Here is a 21772-nt window from a genome sequence, read left to right on the forward strand (position 1 = left end):
GTTATTTAACTTCCTGGTGCTGTTAATTTCTTTTTTCTTCCTGTTGATTTTGTCTGTGGCTTTTCATTTAAGCTGATGCATAGTAACTGTGTAATAGAGACGATCATATTCAGATGTGAAGATACAATGCCATATGCATTTCTACTTCCTGGAAAAAGATGGACTCCCAATGAAAGTGTTTTACTCTATTTTGATGATAGGATTTTGGACCTTCAGCCATTGTCCATGCTCACAATGATGGATACATGACTCTCTGTGAAGAAATATACTATAGTAATAATGTAGTGGAACTAACCCAGAGGAGAGGGGATTGGGGGAGGTTAAAGGGCAATCCCAGGGCCTATTGAGCTGTACCATAAAATAATAATAATAGCAGCGATAACAATAATATGTTTGAATTTTTAAAGGAGTAGAAGAGGACATTATAAAATGGAGAAACTTACCATGTTCCTGAATTGGTTGTGTCAACATCATCAAAATATCCCTGTTATCAAAAGCAATAGTATTGTGAGCAAAATCTCTGCAAAATTCTTCTCAAAAATTGAGAAGGTGATAGAAAAGTTCATATGGAAACACAGTAGACCACACATTGCCAAAGCTATCCTGAAGAATAAAAATCAAGGTGGAGGAATCACAATTCCAGACCTCAGGACCTACAGGACATACTATAGGGCAGTGGTCCCCAAACAGTCTTCCACTGGTACAGAGTCAGTAAAGATGAATGGAGCAGAACAGAAACCCCAGAAGGAAGCCCACACATGTACAGACAACTTATCCTCAACAAGAGAACATAATCCAGGGCAAAGGTTGGTCTGTTCAACAAATGCTTTTGGAACAAATGGATAGCAGCCTGATTAGAAAAGATGCAAGACTTCCGTCACCTTATACAACAACCAGCTCTAAGTGGATCAAGGACCCAAATCTGTACCAAAAATCCTCAAGTTGTTGGAAAAAAATAGGAAGCACTCTCCAAATATAGGAAATTGGAAAGAATCAGAAAAGTCACCAAATGCAGAGGCAGTCAAAGCCAAACTAAGCCAATGTGACTACTTCAAGCTGAGAAGCTTCCATACTTTAACAAACTGAAGCAGCACATTGGGTTTTACATCCTTTATAAAGTGTCATGTTAAGTTAAAAATAAGTAATATGTGTAAGTATATGTTACACACACACAGAAATACCTTAAATGTAGAAGTTCATTTTGAAAATGTTTCCATATATAAGCTTGCAATGAAAGAACCCCAACTGAACTTGAACTGTGGCAATGCAGCAAGGTGGAGGAATCCACCATGGAGGGAGGGGTGGGGGAAGGATGGAGGGAATCCCAGTACCTACAACTGTGCCACATAATACAATGTAATAAATTTGAAAAAAAGAATGCAAATATTTAAAAATTAAGTTAACACAGAACATTAACCACAGGCTTGTCACTACCTCTGAAATGTTACATCAAAACACTTATCTTTAGTGTCAATTAACTGTAGGGATGTAACTTATATTAATCCAAATACATTATTATCCTGAAATTATCAAAGGGAGACCTATTTTTTTTTAAAAATAATCTTAGTTTATTAGGGTACAAAGGGTCACGGGCTACAGGGTGAGAGTGGGTAATATCATTGTTTCCACACTAATATAATCATTTTGCCCTGTATCTAGGGTTAGGGGAGTAACAAAGGGGAAAGCCCCACCCTACCTCCCACTCATGCCCGATCCCCAACATGAGGCGCGCTCCAAGGGTCCTGCTCATACAGTTTTGATAGTTCATCAGTTCTGGATTGCTGCCAATCTCTCCGTCCCAACCGTAATGAAACTTATTCAGAGTCTACTGGCTGACAGTCTCTTGATGGTTGGGGTTCCAAGATCAGCAGTTCAGTTCGAGAAATATCCAAAGAAACTTCATCTGAGTTGATCCCAGATCTGATTCTTGAGTGAGTTTGCTAGTACAGACTCCAACACTGTTCGTCACACCAATCAGCTTATGCATATGCTGGTCGTTGCGATTGCTGGGTCCGTTCGGCTTCCAGCCCTGTCTTCCTTGTGAACCAATGGGTGTTGTAGTCCAGCTCGATTCTACCCACTTCATACTCGGTCTTCATGCAAACCAGTTGGAGCTACAGCCTAGTTGGGGCGACTCCCCAAAACCCCTACCAGTTCTGCCCCCTACCCTGGTTCCCATGCTTGCCAGTATGCACTGCAGGCTTGTCCAGTCTGTCCCACATCCCAATTAGCTCTCGCACACGTCAATGGACATTGAAGCCTGGTTCAACCCAACCAACCTATTATCCAGCCCATACACCCACTGGCAGGTGCCTTTCTGTCAAGCCACCCCTGCTCCTAGCCTGGGTTTCATGCTGTCCAGTGAGGGTGGTAACCCTGAGGGAGGTGCCCACTATTTCCCTACTAGGTCACACCCACTCCCAGAGTATGCCGTCTCCAGGTAGTTTTGGCATTTGACTTGTCAGAATTGGCTCCTAGTACCAGCCTCTGCCAGTTAACGCTGTGGCTAAGCCCAAACACCCCTCAACCCACTCTAATTTTAACTTGCACCAGTCAGAACAGTCAGCTCACCGTGAGGCCCACAGGTGCTATAGCCCTGCCTAGTCTGAACTGCCCCCATCCGTATTCACACTTTCCAATGGAAGTAGTTATCCAGCAGGGGTGCCCACGTTCCCCTGTTGGCTTTGCCTCCTCCCTGATTGTCACATGTGCTGTTTGTGTGCTGCAGCCACATCTGGTACGGCTCATCTTACCTTGGCATTACTTGTTGTGTACTGGTATGTGTTGCAACCGAACCTGGCTCGGCCCACACTCTGTTCTGGTGCTCGGATTCACCAGAAGGTAATGTGAACAGATTCAGGCTGGTCTGCCCCCAACCCATGCCATGTGTATGCCAGTGGGATAATTTTCATTGCCTGTTCTGGGTTGTTCCCTATTGTGCTTCTTGTGCTTACCTGCATGGGACTGTGTCCTGCCAGAGAAGTTGCCCAGGCTCCTCCACCAGAACCTCTCCCAATGCCAGTTTTCGCGCATACCAGTGGGTCCATGAGCCAGCACTACTCAGTTCGCCTGCTATCCTAGGAGGAACAGTGGCTTTTCCTGCCTGGCCTCCGACCCAAGCTGGTTCTTGTTGTTGGATATTTCAACCCATCCATGGCTCTTCCATACCCCTACCCAGCTCACACATGGTTCAGTAAGGGCTGAGACCTAACCTAGTCTGTCACACAACCCTCCCCGGTCCTCCAGAGCACCAGATGGTGTTGGAATTTGGCCTGGCTTGGTGCTTCCCATCCCAGTCCACAATTGTGCCAAGTGAGATTACGATCGTATCCTGATCAGAATGTAGCCTCAGTTCCAGCCCATGCGCTCCTTGGTGGGAAACTCAACCCAGCTAGGGTGTCCCGTTATTTTCCCAACCGGGCCTCTTCCCTGCCATAGAGCAGGTGTAGGCCGGTGGTTGTTCTGTCTCCGCTTGGCAGAGCCCCTCACTTGTCCTGGCCCCTTGGATGCTGTGGCTTAGTGCCTCTGCCTCACACAGATCAGTATGTGCAAGGACCTACCTGGCATGAGCTGTGCTCCAACCTGATTTCTGTTGTTACTTGTGAGTTAAGGTTTGTTCAGCCCTGCCCATTCTACCCCCTTCCAGTGGCAGCCCGGCCCACCCCACATCTTGTTTAAAGATGCACATTTGGGTGCTGCTGCCTTGACCTACCCTGACTGTTGTGGATTCCTTTACCCATGAGTGATGGCAGATGGCGTGGTCACACCTAGCTTAGACCATTGCAACCCCAGCTTGGGAACTAACCCGGGGGACTTGTATTCCAAAGGGTTGGGCCCACACAACCCCACAGAGCCTACCCCCAGCCCAAGTTCTCTTGTGTGCTGGAGAGTGTCTTGATCCTGCCAGATGTGACCACTCCACAACTCCAACACTCAGTCGGGCAATGGTACCCAACACTGCCAAAGAGGCCCCCATCCATAGCTTCGGTGTGGGCTAGTATGTGGTGATCAGTGATGTTCTATACTAATATTCCATCTCTGTATTCATAATTGAGCTGTTGCATCTGTCTTACTAAAATTATCTTCTGGACACTTCCCCCAAACCACTAGGTCTTGGTCCCCTTGCCTGCTTAAATCTTTCATGACCCTGTCACTGAGAATACCCGAAAATTCACTTTGCACCTACATTCAAACTAGTCTTAGTCATGAGTGACCCCAGGCAGCAACTACATATCTTGAAAACCCCAGAGTTTGCCCTTCCGGGCGGCCAGCAGGCAATGCCTGGCACCATGTGGTGCACTGGCCGCCCTGGGGGAGGCCGAGGACTCGTTCACTGCCTTGTGGCAGTGTCTTTGGCGTGAGTCCCCCGCATTGGGTCCGACCCGGCAGGGGCACCCCCCACAGTAGCCACACTGCAGGGAGCGTCAGTTGCCCCAGAGCCCAAGGACCGAACTCCTCCCAAACTCCCCCAGCCGCATGGTCTTAGCAGCTGGGCGGAGCTAGGAATTTCCACCCAGTTCCCAAGTTCCCTCATGGCGGACTTACCCTGAGGGAAGAGCTCTCTTGGGTCCTGGGGGAGGCCGAGGACTCGTTCACTGCCTTGTGGCAGTGTCTTTGGCGTGAGTCCCCCGCATTGGGTCCGACCCGGCAGGGGCACCCCCCACAGTAGCCACACTGCAGGGAGCGTCAGTTGCCCCAGAGCCCAAGGACCGAACTCCTCCCAAACTCCCCCAGCCGCATGGCCTTAGCAGCTGGGCGGAGCTAGGAATTTCCACCCAGTTCCCAAGTTCCCTCATGGCGGACTTACCCTGAGGGAAGAGCTCTCTTGGGTCCTGGGGGAGGCCGAGGACTCGTTCACTGCCTTGTGGCAGTGTCTTTGGCGTGAGTCCCCCGCATTGGGTCCGACCCGGCAGGGGCACCCCCCACAGTAGCCACACTGCAGGGAGCGTCAGTTGCCCCAGAGCCCAAGGACCGAACCAGACCTATTTTTAAATTGGCGTCAAATCATAAATTCTTAAACTAAAAACTTACGAACATGGAAACATGTGTCTGAAGTCTTGAAGGCTCCACCTAATCATTTCAGGGAAGGTATCTGCTATTTTTCCTAGTAGAAGTAAACATATCTAAACCACGTCTCAGGTTTTAAAGAGGTCATCCTTACATTGTTCCTGTAATCCCAGATTCTAATTCCTGTTATTACCTTTGTTACAGCCCTGTGGATGAAGCATTCAAACTTATTTCTTTTTTAGAGTCTCCAGTGCAGCCAGTGTCAGATAAGCAGGAGCACCATGGCTGGAGGAGGCAAATGCTCTGAAAATTGTCCATGCCATCTTTCTCAGTGTTCAAAGCTGCCTTCATGCTAATGTGGGCTCTGGAAAGCTGGTTTATCCCAACATTTCATTGAGAAAGCACTGAGGGGAAATCAGCTGGTTTATCCCAACATTTCATTGAGAGAGCACTGAGGGGAAATCAGCTGGTTTATCCCGACATTTCATTGAGAGAGCACTGAGGGGAAATCAGCTGGTTTATCCAGACATTTCATTGAGGGAGCACTGAGGGGAAATCAGCTGGTTTATCCCGACATTTCATTGAGAGAGCACTGAGGGGAAATCAGCTGGTTTATCCAGACATTTCATTGAGAGAGCACTGAGGGGAAATCAGCTGGTTTATCCAGACATTTCATTGAGAGAGCACTGAGGGGAAATCAGCTGGTTTATCCAGACATTTCATTGAGAGAGCACTGAGGGGAAATCAGCTGGTATATCCAGACATTTCATTGAGAGCACTGAGGGGAAATCAGCGTACACCACAAGTGTTTCACCAACCCTTGCTCTGAATTTTTGTCCAGTTGGAAATCACTTGAACTGCTTGCTTCTTGCCCTAGATTAAAGGTCTTTTTCCTTTACTTTCATGGGACCAAAACAGGAGGCAGTGATTCACCACATAGGGCATAGACAAGGCCGGTATGGACCAAGACCTCCCAGTAAGCATTTCTTGTAGCATCACCATCCCTACCACTTGGTAGTTGCCATGGAATGCATAATCCAGGGACACCCACAACCACAACCACCCAGAGCCAGGCTGTACCAGTAAGCAGATCAAGTGACATCCAAGACCTCAGTCACAATCCACAGTTTGGCTCTTTGGCAAGGCAGCTAGTGTAAACCTGGGCTTCGGTGGGCAGGATGGCTTTACAACTTTAGGTTTGCATAGGGTACTTCCCTTGCATGAATCTGCTTCTGAACCTGCATCTTTAGCTACAGACTAGCAGCCACAGAGAATAGAGTGGGGCCCGTTGCATTTTATCTCACTGACAAGACAGAACCCTGTCGTGCAACAGGAACACAAAGTGGCCAATGGCCCTGCCAGATTCTCTGCTCTTGAGCACTTTGCACCTCTCCAGGGTGCTGACTGGATCCAAGCCGATGAGCTAAAATGTCTGGAGGGCAACGGCCTCCCAGGGCACGATCAATAAAACACTGGTGGATAACTTGCAAAATGGTGCTTAGAGTTCCAGGGCTAGTTTTTCTGGTTTTTTGGGGCTGGACCCTAGAACTGTGTGAATAAGTAATGCCTTTCTGGTTTAATGTAGAGTTGGGATAATCTGGGATACAGCTGGCACTTCCTGGGAGGTCAAGAGGAAATATGATTTGGTTATTCAAAATAATATCAGAATCCAGGAATCTAGGATGTTGTTCTGTGCTACGGGGGTAACTAGTGTTTTGACTAAGACACAGCTGATCCCTAAGGTGTTACCGATCCTGCACTCTGTAGAAATAAGAGGTGAATGGTTACCAGCAAGTGATAACAGATAGCTCTGTGTGAAATGAAATGGGAAGAACTGGTGAATTGCTGTCTATTGAAAAAGCTCTTCCAAGTCGAGTGTAAGTCTTCATGGTTGTCCTGATATACAATATGTTGTTATTGATTCAATGTTGATGGACTTGAATTGATAATGAGGCTGCAAAAACATAGATATAAACATATTGTTTTCAATTCCCTAGATCATATATTCAGAGATGAGTTTACTGGATCATGTAACCATTTGAAAATATTTGTGAGTTTGTATAATGGTTGCTCAGTAGAGGGCGATGATGCTTTGGTGAAATCTTGCAGAAGCAGATGCTCAAATTCAGTGATGTTGTTAACTGGGGAGAAGCAACGTAGGAAGTAGTGATAATCATCTACTCCTGTGAGTAACCTTCTTGCTTGCAACAGCAAAGCTCTGAGATTCCTTCAGGCACTTAAAAAAAGTATTTTTTTGTCCCTTCAAATGAAGTAACTAAAAAAAGCATAAAAGTTGATTTTCAGAGATGGTTAGGTAGCATAGGATAGAGATTTGGAAACAATATTGGTTGCAGGACACAACCCTTCAGGAAGACTAAAAGTAAACATTTTGGTGAATCACTTCACTGCATGGTGATCATATCTAATAATACATTGTGCATTTCTAGTTTGGGAAAATAATAGATATGTAGGGGTTTTGGTAAGATTTTTTTTGGCCTAGGATAAAGATCCTGGTTAGAATTTCAACATTCTGCATAAAGGGCCTATGTTAGAGTCTTGTACCTGAATCTGATTTTTTCTGACTATTGTAAAACCTCGAATGTAGCAGTTGAATGATCAAGTAGTTTTGTCCTTGCCACTCATGCGAGATATCTGGATTACTTTTGGATCATACTTTCATCCAGCCTCACCCTAGCCATTATTGTCTTATGAGGAGCAAACAAGTGGAATAAAAACTTTATATATTTATTTAAGTATCTTTGCTTCTCAAATGTTTGCTTGAAAGCCCATATATATGCACACATTTTTGTATTTATCCAAGAATGTTAAAACATTGGCTAGTTAAGAAAATGGTAATGAACTTGTCCAAATAGTGAAAATGAAGGATCACAGCAGCTCTGCTCAGTGAGCCTGAGATTGGAGAAGTAACATGTTTGTTTCCACAACAGTCAATCTTGGATAAGTGGCATTCAGATTTGACTGGGAAGGATGGGCTTCAGATGGGTAACTGCTCCAGCCGGGATGAAACAGTGTGCTTGAAAGGTCCACCGGAATGGAGCCAAGAGTCTGGCAGGATTTGTGCAGGTGTGCATAGGCTTGGGAGGAAGATAAACATTACCACTTTGACATTAGGAGATACTGGATTCATAGACAGGATCTAAGATGTAGCTCGTTTAATAAGGTTTAAAATGTAGCTTTAAGCAAGCCATAATGAAGAGGTGACTGTTGATTACACCTGGTTCCTGTACTTCTGAGTGTGTGGAATAGAAAAGGCTGAGTGAAACTAGCAGAAGGCGCTGAAGGAGAGGTGGCACAATACAGGAGAGATTCGGTGTAACATCTTTAGTAAGTGATCTTGACCTTGGTCATCTGTGCTGCTAAAGTAAAGGCTAACATTTCTCTTTCCTTAAAGTGCATGGACACTGGGGAGGAAGAGAGTCAAGGAAACAACCTACATTCTATGACTGCAGTTGCTTTGGTTCAGGAAAGTGCTACCTGTGACAAAAATACCACTTTTCATGAATAGGATTGCAGGAGGTTATGGTTTCCTGATTTCCAGGAACTGTGTTGTTTCACTGAGATGCTAACATTACAACAGAAACCAGTGAGGAAGTGAGGAGGCTTACATGAGTCTCCGAGAGCAATGCATTTAGCTTGGGGAATCCGTTGTGGCTTGTACCGGCCACAAAGTCAAACTTATTGTTCTACTTTTGTCTGTTGACAAGGACTGAGAGCAGGCAACCTGCCCAGGCATGCCTGCCTTGAAAAATGAGTGTACAGGTGTTAAAATTTGAACCCAATTGCTCTCCTTTGCTGTCTCCTAGAAACTGCTGTTTCCTTGGGATTGGTCCTGCTTTAATAGTGCCAATGCCCAAACCATCCTTCTACTGCAGGAGAAATGACAGTCATGGGCCTGGAAGGAGATGATCTGGAGCCATCCTTTCCCTATAACTACATCTTGAGGATTCCTCTCTCAATGGATTCACATCAGAGACGTAGCTGGGTGAATGTCTTTCCCTGTGTCATGTACTGAAATCTCCAAGAACAGGTGTGTTCTGTGATGAAGCTGGATTTTTTTTTTTTGACAAAATGTCAGGAAAATTCGCTGTTTATGATATCAATCTTAGATATTACTCCTGCTAGACATGAAATTATCAGTTTTGTGAATTACATAATGTCACAAGTGAGTAGCTTGCCAAAAGTATAATTGATGTTTTTTATGCGTTTTATGTAGTTTGATAATCCTACCTATCTTGGACTAAAATTGCAATAAATGCTACAGATGTGGGAGTATTATGATAGAAAAAAGTTTGGGAACAGTTGCCTATAAATTAAGTACATTAAAACACCTTTTATAAATGAGTATACAGCTTAGTTCTAACTGCATAAAGTGATAACCTAAAATATCATGCTGAGAGGAAAGCCCCAAGGCACCTTAAGAAGACAGAAAGTGTGGATAACACTGACCCTCATTATTACCACTAGACGCAGAACCCAAACCATGGAGGAAATTTCAGGTTCCATGGTTTGATCATGAAGTGCATGAGTCATAGCTGAACCTCCTTAGAGGCTCAGACAAAGCAGTGGACAGCATATCCAGGTGCACATGGAGAATACGGCAGTCCATTGGAACCTGAAGAGGTCACCTGGTACCACAACAGAGGACAGAACAAATCAATGAACTGCCCCAGCCATATGTTGCCAGTAAAATTCTAGGCAAACACAGACAATAAGGCCAACTATGTCAACCAGTGGATTCTGGAGAGATTTCATTGTGCCTGAAATGGAGAGATTGGCAGCAATTCAGAACTGTTGATCTACCCTCAGAACATGGCCCACATTGGGGGCCCTGGGATGGGGCTGGAGGTTGGGTGGCACCTCTGCCTTTATTTCTCTCCTTACCCCAGATACATGCACAAGAAATGTGAAAAAAATGGTCTTACCCACTTTCCTGTAGCCCTTGACACTTTCTGACTAAATCAACTATGTAAAGATTATCGAAACAGAAAAGCAAAAAGAAAAATAAGTCTTAAAAACAAAATCTAATAAAACATTAAAATGAAGTATGTGCCACAAAGAGTAGCAGAGGCCGCACTGCAGAAATCAAGACAAATTTTTAACTTAAATTATGTAAGTAGTTTACTTTGCTTATCAATATTCACCCAGAGTAATGAGATATTTGTTCACTCAGTTTGTAAATTATCAAGAGCCTCCTTGGTAAAGGCTCATTGTGTGGTAGTGGTGGCTGTGGCCACGGCCCCAAGCATTGAATCTGACTTGGCCTGGGTACTCCCAGAAGCCACAAGGCTGTTGTAGGCTCTCTTCACCCAGGGGGTTTTAATTTTAATAGTATCCCATGAATTGAATGTAAAATAAATGTCTTTATCCAGTCCTCCATCATTGGGCATTAATGTTTCCATGTCTGTGTTATCATCATTTGTGATGCAATGAATACTGGGATGCAAGGTGCTTTCTCATACGAAGGTTTCATTATTTTTGATACGTATTTCAAGAGTGGGATTGCTGGGTCATATGATAGATGACATTTCAGTTCTCTGAGCATTAACCACACTGACTTTGTGGCTGTACTACCTACATTCCCACCAACAGCAAAGTAGGATATCTTTTCCCACATCCTCACCAGCAGGTGTTATTAATAGATCTTTGTATGCAGACAGTTTTCAGTTGAGCTGAAAGGAAGCTCAACATGGTTTTTTTTATTGTATTTCCCTTGTTGCTAAGGTGATTGAGCATTTTTTCATATGTCTGTCACCCATTTTGGTTTGTTCCCTTGAAAACTGTCTGTTCATTTCCTTGGTCTTTTTCTTCACTGGCTTATTTGTTTTGATATTTTTCTGAAGCTCTTCACATATCTTGGATAGTATCCCCATTTGTTGTGCAATGTATAAATATTTTTCTCCCATCGTGTTGGTTGCCTCTTTGCTCGGTTTACCATTGCCTGTACTATACATAAGCTTTAGTTTGATGCAATCCTAGTTGTTTATTTTGGGCTTCAAAGATTATGCTTTTCAGCTTATGCCTAAATCTTTTAGAGTGCTTCCTATGTTTTCTTGTAATATTTGATTGTTTCTGGATACAATCAAGTCCTTTATCCGTTTAGATTTGATCCTTGTAAAGGTCAAAGTGGGGCATCTTCCTTCTTATTCTGCAGGCTGCTATCCAATTGTTCCATTTGTTGAAGAGACTATCATTTTCCTGGGCTGTTAACAGTTTGTTGTGGAAGATTAGTTGGCTGTGCATATGTGGGCTCTCCTCTGGTGTTTCTAGCCTGTTTCATTAATACGCTTCTCTATTTCTGTAAGAGTACCCGGCTGTTTTATTATCATTACACTATAATACACCTTAAGACCTGGAATTGTGATCTCTCTGGATTCTCTTCAAGAATTCTTGAAGAATTCTTACTCCTCAAGATAGCTTTGGTTATTTGTAGTCCCATATATATCATTTATACATGATTTTTTTTTTAATTCTGAAGAATTCTCTTAGGATTTTTACTAGAATTGGATTGAATCTGTATATTACTTTCACAATATGAACATTTTGATTATGTTGACCCTGCATCCAGGAACGTAATACATTTCTCCATCTATAAAATCTTTTATTACTTTTTTCGCCATTTTGTTTTACTCCTGATAGAGGTCTTCCACATCTTTAGTTAGGGTTATTCCAAGGTAGTCAACAATAACTCAGAAATGGGGATTGCTGTTCTGACTTTTTTCCTTTTGCTTTCCCCCAAGCATACTGACTTAAAATGTACCCTTCAAAGAGTGAAAAGTGGGGGAGATCTAGATTTTATATTTTCAAAAAGCAACTTCTCCAAGAACCAGATGTCCTAACTACCAACCAGCCCATCTGATTCCTCACCATTTTAATTATGAAAAAACATATTTATAAAAAAAATAAAGCAATCTTAAAAGGCCAAAACAAAGCCAGACACATCAGAATAATGGATTTCAGGACCTGCAATAGCACAGTAATAATTAGAGCAGGACACTGGTACGGTTAAAGACAAACAAAAATAGACATGTAGATCAATGGTACACAAGAGCCTCAGAAATCAACCCATACATGTACAACCAATGAATCTTGGACAATTGATTTAAAAGCAGTTCCTGCAAAAGGGTAATCTCACAAACAGTGCTGGCAAAAGTGTTCCCATATGTGCAGAGATGTGAAGCAGCATTGTGACCTTGTGCCTCACACAAAAATCAATTCTAGATGCATCATCATCTAGTGGTATGATAAGATACCATCAGTTACCAGAGGAAACACTGGGAAAATTCTGCAAGATGTTTGTGGCACAGAAACTTATTGGTAGAAGCAGGCAGTTATGATAGAGTCATCGGTACCTTTGTGTTTATAACAACTCAGTTTACATGAGCTAAGATATGAAAGCATCCAAGAAACCCATAATCTGATTATTGAAAAAATAAAATGTGGTACAAATGCCTTATGGAATGTGACTGAACCATAAAAATGAATGGAGCCTCGAGGTTTGCAGTGGAATGGATCCACATGGAAACTATTATTCTTACTGAAATAAGTCAGTCCCTGAAAGATAAACATCATATGTTTTTCTTGTAATAACTAACACAAAGAATAGTATCTGTAATCTGTGTGAGTGAGACTGACATCCTGGGATATGTTTATCATTTAAGCCATTTTGTAATACTGATGAATAGCAGTTTTTTTTTTCTTTCTATTTGCTATGTGTTAATAGCATTGTTAATGCAGTGTTAAGTCTGTGATTGAAAAGTGAAATGAAAATATATTATTATTAATATCAGGGCAAAGTAGAAACAAGAAGAAAGTTGAGTGGGGCATATGGGCAAGCAGGAGGATGGGAGTTATTGTATGCTTCTAAATCTGTGTAATAAAATATGGGGGATTAGCTCACTTAATATGAATAAGAAACAATCATAAAATATGCCAAAAGCTGTGAAAAATACAATTAGAAATGTATTAAGCTAAGAAGCTTCTGTATTGCAAATGAATTTGCAAGGAAATGAAGATGCAAGCAGGAAATTTGAGGAAATATTTGCAGAATATGAAGCTGATAAAGGGCCCATCCAGAATCCAAAAAGAATTCCACAAATGCAGCAACAGCCAACAAACAGTCCAGTTTAAAAAGAGGCAAATTACAAGGGCAGGCAGTCTTCCGAGAATGCTATCTAAGTAGACAACCAAATATATACAAAAAAATAATTCAGGATAATGATAGCCTTCAGGGAAAAGTAACAACAACAACAAAAAACAATGATGCTTCATCTCCCTCCAGTTAGCATGGATATGATACAGAAAAAAACCAAAAAAACAAAACAAACAAAAACAACAACAATGAATGCTGCTAAGGATGTTGGAAAAAGTAACCTAGTCCACTGTCATAAGAATGTAAACTTCACAGCCATTATGGAAGACAGTTTGGAGAGTACTCAGAAATTGACCTGCTATGAGGTCCATGCATCCCTCTTCTGAGTATTTTCCAAGAAAGAAATCAGCACATGAGACTTATGTGTACTTCAATGTTTGCTGAAGCTCAGTTCAGAAAACCTGAGAAATGGAATCAACCCAGGCACCCATCAGTGAATCAATGGGTAAAGACAATACCGCATACATCTCCATATGGAGATAAACATATACTACAGAAACTATCATTGCATTCTCATGAAACATGTTTATATCATATTCAATATATATGTGATATGATTTTGTTATCATTTACCTACCAATGAGATATCATAATCAATTATGATGTCTTACACCAAACATTGTGTCATAATCATGAATTTTGATAACCTTAACCTGCATTTTATTTTTAAAACCTTTGTCAGATCATTATCGATTGTAAAGTATTAACCCAAAAATGCAGTGTTATAATCAATTCAAATACTGCAAATTATCATTCGGATACCTTTAATTTATTGTTGTGATTTTAGAACCTCCAATGAATTTTCCAAAGAACTTTGTAATGCCATAATGAACTGGTGATAGTTGGTAATTCTTGTATCATAAATCTACTATTGCAATATGGATGTGTTTTTGGCATCAAAATTGATTGTGATGGCATAGTAGTCAATTTATGCTATCAAAATCACTATAAATTTAGAACTGATTACAATGATACAATGATGGATATGACATCGTAATCATTCTTGATGGCACAATTGAATATGACAGTGTAATAGTAGGTGCTTGATATCTGGTGATATGTCACAATGTATCACAAATCAGTGAAAGGCTACATCAACCTTTTTCTTATACTGCTACAATGGAAATATAAGACATCAACATTGATGTGACATTATAATTGGTAAATTCGCAACCACTCATCAAATCACCATGGTAAAATTAAGATACGGATTATGATATATCAATAGATAATGTTACAATAGTATTTTTTAATCCCAATATATTGAAGTATATGGCACTGAGTATTATGGAACAATAGAAGGGTTTTCATAGCACAACTGGGGATTATGACATTATATATAATAATGATACACAAAACCTTGTAATTGTTTATGATGGCATTGCGGGAGGCTTATGAAATCAGATTGGCAGTGGATCACATACAAATTAGTTTTAGTATGATAATATTTTTGCAGCAGAGTGTTGATCTATGGCATCAAAATTTATTATGATGATAGAATTTTGGTTTGTGAAATTGTAATTGATTACTATATTGCAACAGTAGGTTTATGATACAAGAATTACCAACTATCACCAGTTCATTATGGCATTATGAAGTTCTTTGGAAAATTCACTGGAGGTCATAAAATCACAACAATAAATGTAAGGTGACATCGAAATTGTAATTTACAGTATAATGATTATGACAATATAGCAATGTTATGATAAAATGGTGGTTGTTTTAACATCAAAATAAATGAGGGCTAAATAAGTTTTATGACTAAGATTATGTCAAAGCAAAGTTAGAAACCAAAAGGTTGAATGATTAATATTTAAATGTGTTAAAAATATCTTTTGCAATAAGATTGTTTGATGACCTTGAATTTAATTACTTCGATTGCAAATGATTTTTATGACATCTCAGTTTGCATTTCAAAAAGGTAAATTTATAATAGAAAATTGGATTTTATGTGTCAATTGTTTATGGTAATGAATGTATTTATAATAGATCAGAGTTTTATGGCACAAAAATTCATTATGAAAGCAAAATTCTTGGTAGTTGAAGTTAAAATGATTATGAAATCACAGTCAAATGTTCACATCACAATAATGGGCTATCAAACAGCAAATTATTCTAATATTAGAATATAATATGATATTATGGATTATGCAATGAAAATTGATTTTATTGACACCTGAATTGTTAATGACATCAGAATTGATTATGACATAATGGTAACTTTATAATAACATGTATTTTATAATAGCACAATGACTGAATTATGACATCAAAAATGATTATCATACATCAATTTTATGCTATAAGAATGTTTATTCCAAATCAGTGGATTATGACTTTATAAAAATAATGTCAAAATACATTATAGCAGCACTATTGTTTTATTGCATCACATGTTTGTATCAAGTTACCTGGGAAAGCATGTATCAGAATTGTGCTGAAACAAAAATCAGTTGAATATGACATCAAAAAGACTATATAGGATACAGTGTGGGCTTATGGCATCAAAGGATTGATTTTGATTGCACAGTAGTACATTTATGATACCACAGTTCAAAATAATTTAAAAAAGCAGTTTTGTGTTATCATAAATGTAGTCGCCATGTGTCACTTATAAGGTTCTTTTACTTTGGCAAAAAAATAATGGTGTGTGAAGTCAACATTGATTATGACATTGCGATGATGGTTTTTGATATCAAATTAATTCTGATGGCATAATGACAAATTTGTGATATCAGAATGGTGATTAATAAGATAAAATTCTTTATGACATCACACTTTTTCATATGTCACTAATAATTTGGTCTATGCTATGAAAATTGTGATGGCAAAATGGTTAGTTGATCACTTCAAAATTAATTATGGCAATTCAATGTCTTTTTTACCACATACCAATTCTTTATGACATCACCATATGTTTATATCACCATATCATCAACTGGTGATGAAAGCAAGATGTTTTATGACATTACAGTTTCTAGTTATGACATAAAGATTAATTCACCACCATAAAGTTTACTTTTACCACCAGAATTCACTAGGACATGAAAATAGTAGGTTCATAAGAGCAAAATTTATTCTGACAGCACAATGGTTGCTCCAAGACACAGGAAGTGATTATATCGCAATTGTAGATCTATGATATTAGAATATTTACAAAAGCATAAAGCTGATTTACAATCTAAAAATTGACTGTGATGGTATACCTTTTTGAAACCATAATTGGTAATGGCATGCCAATATTTTGGGTAATATTAGCATGATTTCTATTACCTTATCACCAAGAATTTTTAAGAGCTAATCACTATGCAATGATATCTAAATTTTACAAAATTGTGGTTTTGGCTTTAAATTTATTTTGACAAAATCACAATTGATTTTGATATCCAAATTATGCTTTATAAAATTCTCAAGGTGAAACATTGCTTTTTGGATGATTTCACAAAGCCATTTTATGATTCACATTTCATTGTGACAAATTGTTGATTTCTATGTGCTTTGTATGACATCACAACTAAACATATAGCACAGTATTTGGTGTGTGACATTAAAACAACCATTCATGACATCACAGCTGTACTTGTCATATGAATTGTTGTGACAGCATGGTGGATTATGGTTTCACAATTTGTTCTTGCAAAAAAGTAGTTGGTTTAGGGTTTTATAACATTACAAAAGTGATTTATGAGATCATAATGTGGCTTTAAAACAATACAGCTCATTTTGAAATTACATTCAGAGGTATGATGTCAAAGCTGAGTTTGAATTTTCAATGGTTTTTGTAATATAGCAGTTCATTATGCCATCACATTGTTTATAATTGAGATAAAACAAAGATTCTTTCAGATTTTACAATTGAAGATAGCATCATAATATTGTAAGAGCATAATAGCCACATATTATAAAGATAGAAAAATCTAGGTAGGGAGACATATGGTGGGATTTGCTGACAATCTTCCTCCTGTTTCCAAAGATGATAAACTTTCCTGTTCTTCATTTTAAACTTCTAGCGTGTTCTCATGCACACCCTGATACAGCCAATTAGATTCCCTCCTTTGTTCATGCAGCACTTGTAGACAGTGAGACAGAGATTTTTCATGTTCACACAGTAAACTTACTTTTGTTTTGCATCAGGGACTCTTTTCAAGTGAAGGAATTCAAGAATGACATAATGTACTTCTAACTAAAGAAACCCAGTAGCAGTTCTGCCTGTTTCACATCCGGATTCAGGCTCTGATGCACAGTCAGTAAACCTCAGGTTTAAACAGCACTGAGAACAGGAAGAAAGGACTGTTGGTCATCCAGGTTTCAGTTGGTTTCCTGGAGTCTGACTGCACCCACATCAAAGCTTTTCAAAACAGAAGCACTAGTGACTTGGTAATACTGGGGGAATATATGACTAAGTCCTGGCAACAGACAAGGACCACCTCTGGAGTTGGAAAATCAGAGTCACAATTTCTTCCTCTGTCTGCTTGGCCCAGGATAAAATTTAGTGGCATCAAAAATGAGATGAGTAACTAAGGGACGCCAACATCACTTGATCCTATGTCCTATTTCCACAGATGGGAACCATCCAGCACATGCACAGTTCTCTGTTGTCCCCTGCAGTCCTAAACTTTTGCCACACTGTACAAAATGGTGCCTGACATGCCACTGCTGGAGTTCTTGATCTGCTGGCCATCAGGTCTGAGGGTCACTGCAATACCACACCATTGTCTTCACTTCTTTTCTGTGTCTGTCAGTCTCCAGAAACCCCTTTTCTTTTGTTCTGACCTCACCTATTTCCTGAAATGTGCCCTCTCTGATTCACAGTGGCTAATCATTCTTGATCTGTTTAAATGTGTTCTTACCCTGTTCTGTCGTCTCGATTCTCTCATTCATGATTTTCTTTTACATTTCTTTTGTGACACATTAGTCATTCAGTAGCATGTTATGTAACTTCAGGTGTTGTCGATTTTTTTTTCTTCCTGCTGTTTATTTTGTTTTGTGGCTTTTCATTTAAGGGAAACTATAGTTACTGTGTAATGGAGACTTCCATATCTAGCAGCATGTTATTTAACTTCATGGCACTGTAAATATTTATTTTTCTTCCTGTTGTTGATTTTGCATTGTGACTTTCCATTCAAGGGGATATATAGTAGCTGTAATGGAGACTATCATATCCAGATGTGAGGAAACAATGCAGTGTGAACCTCTACTTTCAGACAAAGATGGACTCCCAATGAAATGGTTATATCTAACAATAGGAGGCTGTACTCTTTACCACTGTGCATGCCTGCAATGATGGACATATGACTGTGTATAAAGAACTGTACTATAGGAATGATAAAGGGGAACTCAGTGAGAGAGGAGCATTGGGGCAGTGATCTAGAACTGTATCATATAATGATAATAATGAAAAGAAGTAAAATTAAAAGAAAAAGTAAGGTAAGCTTTAAATAAAACTGGAGACATCTTCAGGGGCAGAGTACATTTTTTCCCACCATATTTTGTGTTAACCATAAAGAAGAGGCTCAGAGAACCTGCCCAGCATTCCTTTATTCAGAACAAGCTTCCAGCATTCTGCAAAGAGGGTCACAGATGATGCCTGTTTCTTAAGCCCCAACTAGAGGAGTTACTGCTTCCTTTTAATACGCATCAACATTTAAACAAGGTCCAGATAATTGTATCAATGACCTAGATAAGTACATTAGCACCTGGAAAATGCCCTATGCCCTATATTATCTGATCAGGAGAAATTTTTACTTTTTCTTAAATGAAACTATCTATCCAATAGAGAAAAATAAGATGGAATATGCAAATGGACACACAGAAAATGCTTACTGCCTTGAGCATTCTAACCAATGACAACTATCTCAACTCGGTGAAATAAACTCCAACCACTGGCCATGATGGGATCCTAAGGAATCTGCATAAGGACTGACTGGTGCCACAATTGCTTTCTCCATTGGATTACACAAGGCGCTTTAGGGTGCTCTACTGAACAACTCTCCCTGTGTTATCAAGGAGACAGAGAGCTGATCCTGGACTTCACACAAATATTGAAAACACCACAACTAAATACTTGCATGGGTTCCTGAATCTCTAAAGGAGAAAACCTTATCAAGACAAGATCTTAAACCAATCTTCCCCACACATGCATAGGTTCTAAATATCTGTTAGAGAGGGCTAGGAAGAAGATTAGAAAAGGGAATGCAAGGAGTTTGAAATGATGGAAGCCCTATTGGGTAACCTGGTAGAAGACCCCAGAGACATAATAAGCCAATATACTTTCTCTGTCATTATGAGGAGCTCTTCATGTGTTAGTGCCCTGAGAAGCATGGGTTTTCACCTGGCCCATTCTCAGTATGTTGAGAAAACCATCAGTCTCCTGGTTTGCAGCAATGCAATATGACACAGGTTGTTCTCTAGGACACCAAATCATGATCCCACCTGCTCCTGTACAAACAGAGGAGCCCCAGGCACTATTGATCTTGAGGGGCAGTAGGTGAATTTCCCGGTTGATGCTAGAGCTTGTTTCTCACCTGTCCCTTCTTTTCCCTGGTAACAAGTAAATCCACAATGTAGAAATCCAATAACTTTCTGACAATTTGCAAGAGATTTTCTGTCCATTGGATGTTGTTCTCAGAAAGGACACATCAGTAATTTCCATATTGATTACCTTTTTCCAATAATGGGGAGGTATTCCTTGCCTAAATCCAAGGATAACTCCTGATTCCACGGGAAATGGTGGGATGTTTCACATTCTTGGAATTAACAATGAACTCCCACCTGAGCACTAATGGCATCATAGCAGGACAGGATAAGACGGCAACCTAAATCAAGTTTAAGTGTAAGACAGCTTTTGTTCTGAAAACAAAAATATCACCCCTTATGACAAGATGTACAAAAGTGAATCTTGACTTCATCATAACACACCAAAGAAATGGAATTTTTATATGATGTGCAAATACTGAGATCCTATTATGGAAATCTGATAGTGAATATCAAAATTATTTTCAAAGAGCAAGTCTTCTAAGGGGATAGAAAAGGAAGAGATTTAGAATCGCAGTATAATCAGTATGTATGAGTCATTTGAGCAAGCTATTCATCTTCAGTAAAGGTAAATTTCTTCAGCTGGAAAGTTGATTCGTAGCATCAGTTACCAGACAGGATAACAGCATGGCCAAGATGCAGTGATGTTTGAGAAGACATCTTACAAAAACACATCCTACACCTGACATATAATAAATGACATAAATATTATAACCATGGTCTAGAATAATACAGATGCTTAACATAAATTTGTATGAAGAGGTAAAAATTACTGGGGAATAGAATCTCTAAACATGGACTTGAATAATCTCGGCAGGTGTGTCATAGGGTAGGACAGGTCTCAGTATCAGTCTAGAGGAAGCCAGAGAAGGATTAAAAGAGCAGAGTATGGAAAACACAGGGCATGGTGAGCAAGGAATGTTGTGTTGTTTAGATTGACTTTCACCAAGGTAGTCAATGCGGAGTCTGGGATATGCTGACGCTTCAGTCATTTACCAAGAAATGCTTACCTTGGGCATGCTCAACTAGGATGCTAATCATATACACAAAGGTTACTCTTAAAGAGTTAGCTTGCCACCATGTGGCTATGAGAAGAAAATAACTTACAGCTTTGTGGAGAGTGGAGATAACTGCAGAATATTAAAGAAAGAAGCAGAGGTCACAAAAACTTGGAAAATCTATTATGGTCATGGGCCCGGCAGCGTGGCCTAGCGGCTAAAGTCCTCACCTTGAATGCGCCAGGATCCCACATGGGCGCCAGTTCTAATCCCGGCAGCTCCACTTCAAATCCAGCTACCTGCTGTGGCCTGGGAAAGCAGTTGAGGACTGCCCAATGCTTTGGCATCCTGCACCCGTGTGGGAGACCTGGAGGAATTTCCTGGCTCCTGGCTCTGGATCGGCACAGCATCAACCGTGGCTCTCACTTGAAGAATGAATCATTAGACAGAAGATCTTCCTCTCTGTCTCTCCTCTTCTCTGTGTATCTGACTTTGTAATAAAAATAAAGACATCTTAAATTAAAAAAAAAAGAAAAGCTATTATGGTCATGACTTTACAGATTCAGTATGATCCCAATCAAAACAAGTATAATATTCTTCTACGATCAAGAAAAAATAATGCTAGAATTCATCTGGAAAAAACAGAAAACTGAATAGCTAATGCAATCTTAAAGAGCAAAAAGAAGCTGGACACATGACACCACACTTCAAGACTGATTCCGGGGAAGTTTACAAAACAACCTGATACTGGCACAAAGATAGACAGGAAGCTCAATAGAAAGCAGAGGAAATCCAAAAAAGTAACAATCACATTTCCCATCAACTAATTTTGGTAAGTGAAGAGAAATCAGTCCATGGAGAAAGGTTAGCTGTTTTCAGCAAATGGTGTGGAAAACTAAGAAAATTGGCATTGTGAATGTAGAACCATGAAACTAGTCTCCTCCATTTCATTTTAACCTATATGATGTCATTGTAAACTACAGTTCTACCTCCTACACAGGATAAATTATGATTATTTGTCACAGTAAGAGTAAGATTAACTCACTGCTTCAATACAGTGGTA

At 40.0% G+C, this 21772-nt stretch overlaps 1 long non-coding RNA gene across 1 annotated transcript; it reads right to left on the minus strand.

Annotated features, from left to right (window-relative positions):
* Window positions 1-997: 997 nt before the first annotated feature.
* Window positions 998-21323, minus strand: LOC121150500. Its single transcript, XR_005882976.1, has 3 exons — window positions 21313-21323; window positions 9038-9043; window positions 998-1082 (listed from the first exon to the last, which is right to left on the minus strand). It is a non-coding gene; the product is annotated as an uncharacterized LOC121150500 (long non-coding RNA).
* Window positions 21324-21772: the final 449 nt, after the last annotated feature.

Source organism: Ochotona curzoniae, unplaced genomic scaffold (genome assembly GCF_017591425.1).
Source record: "Ochotona curzoniae isolate NIBS_2020 unplaced genomic scaffold, NIBS_Ocur_1.0 contig_2144, whole genome shotgun sequence".
Lineage (NCBI taxonomy): Eukaryota > Metazoa > Chordata > Mammalia > Lagomorpha > Ochotonidae > Ochotona > Ochotona curzoniae.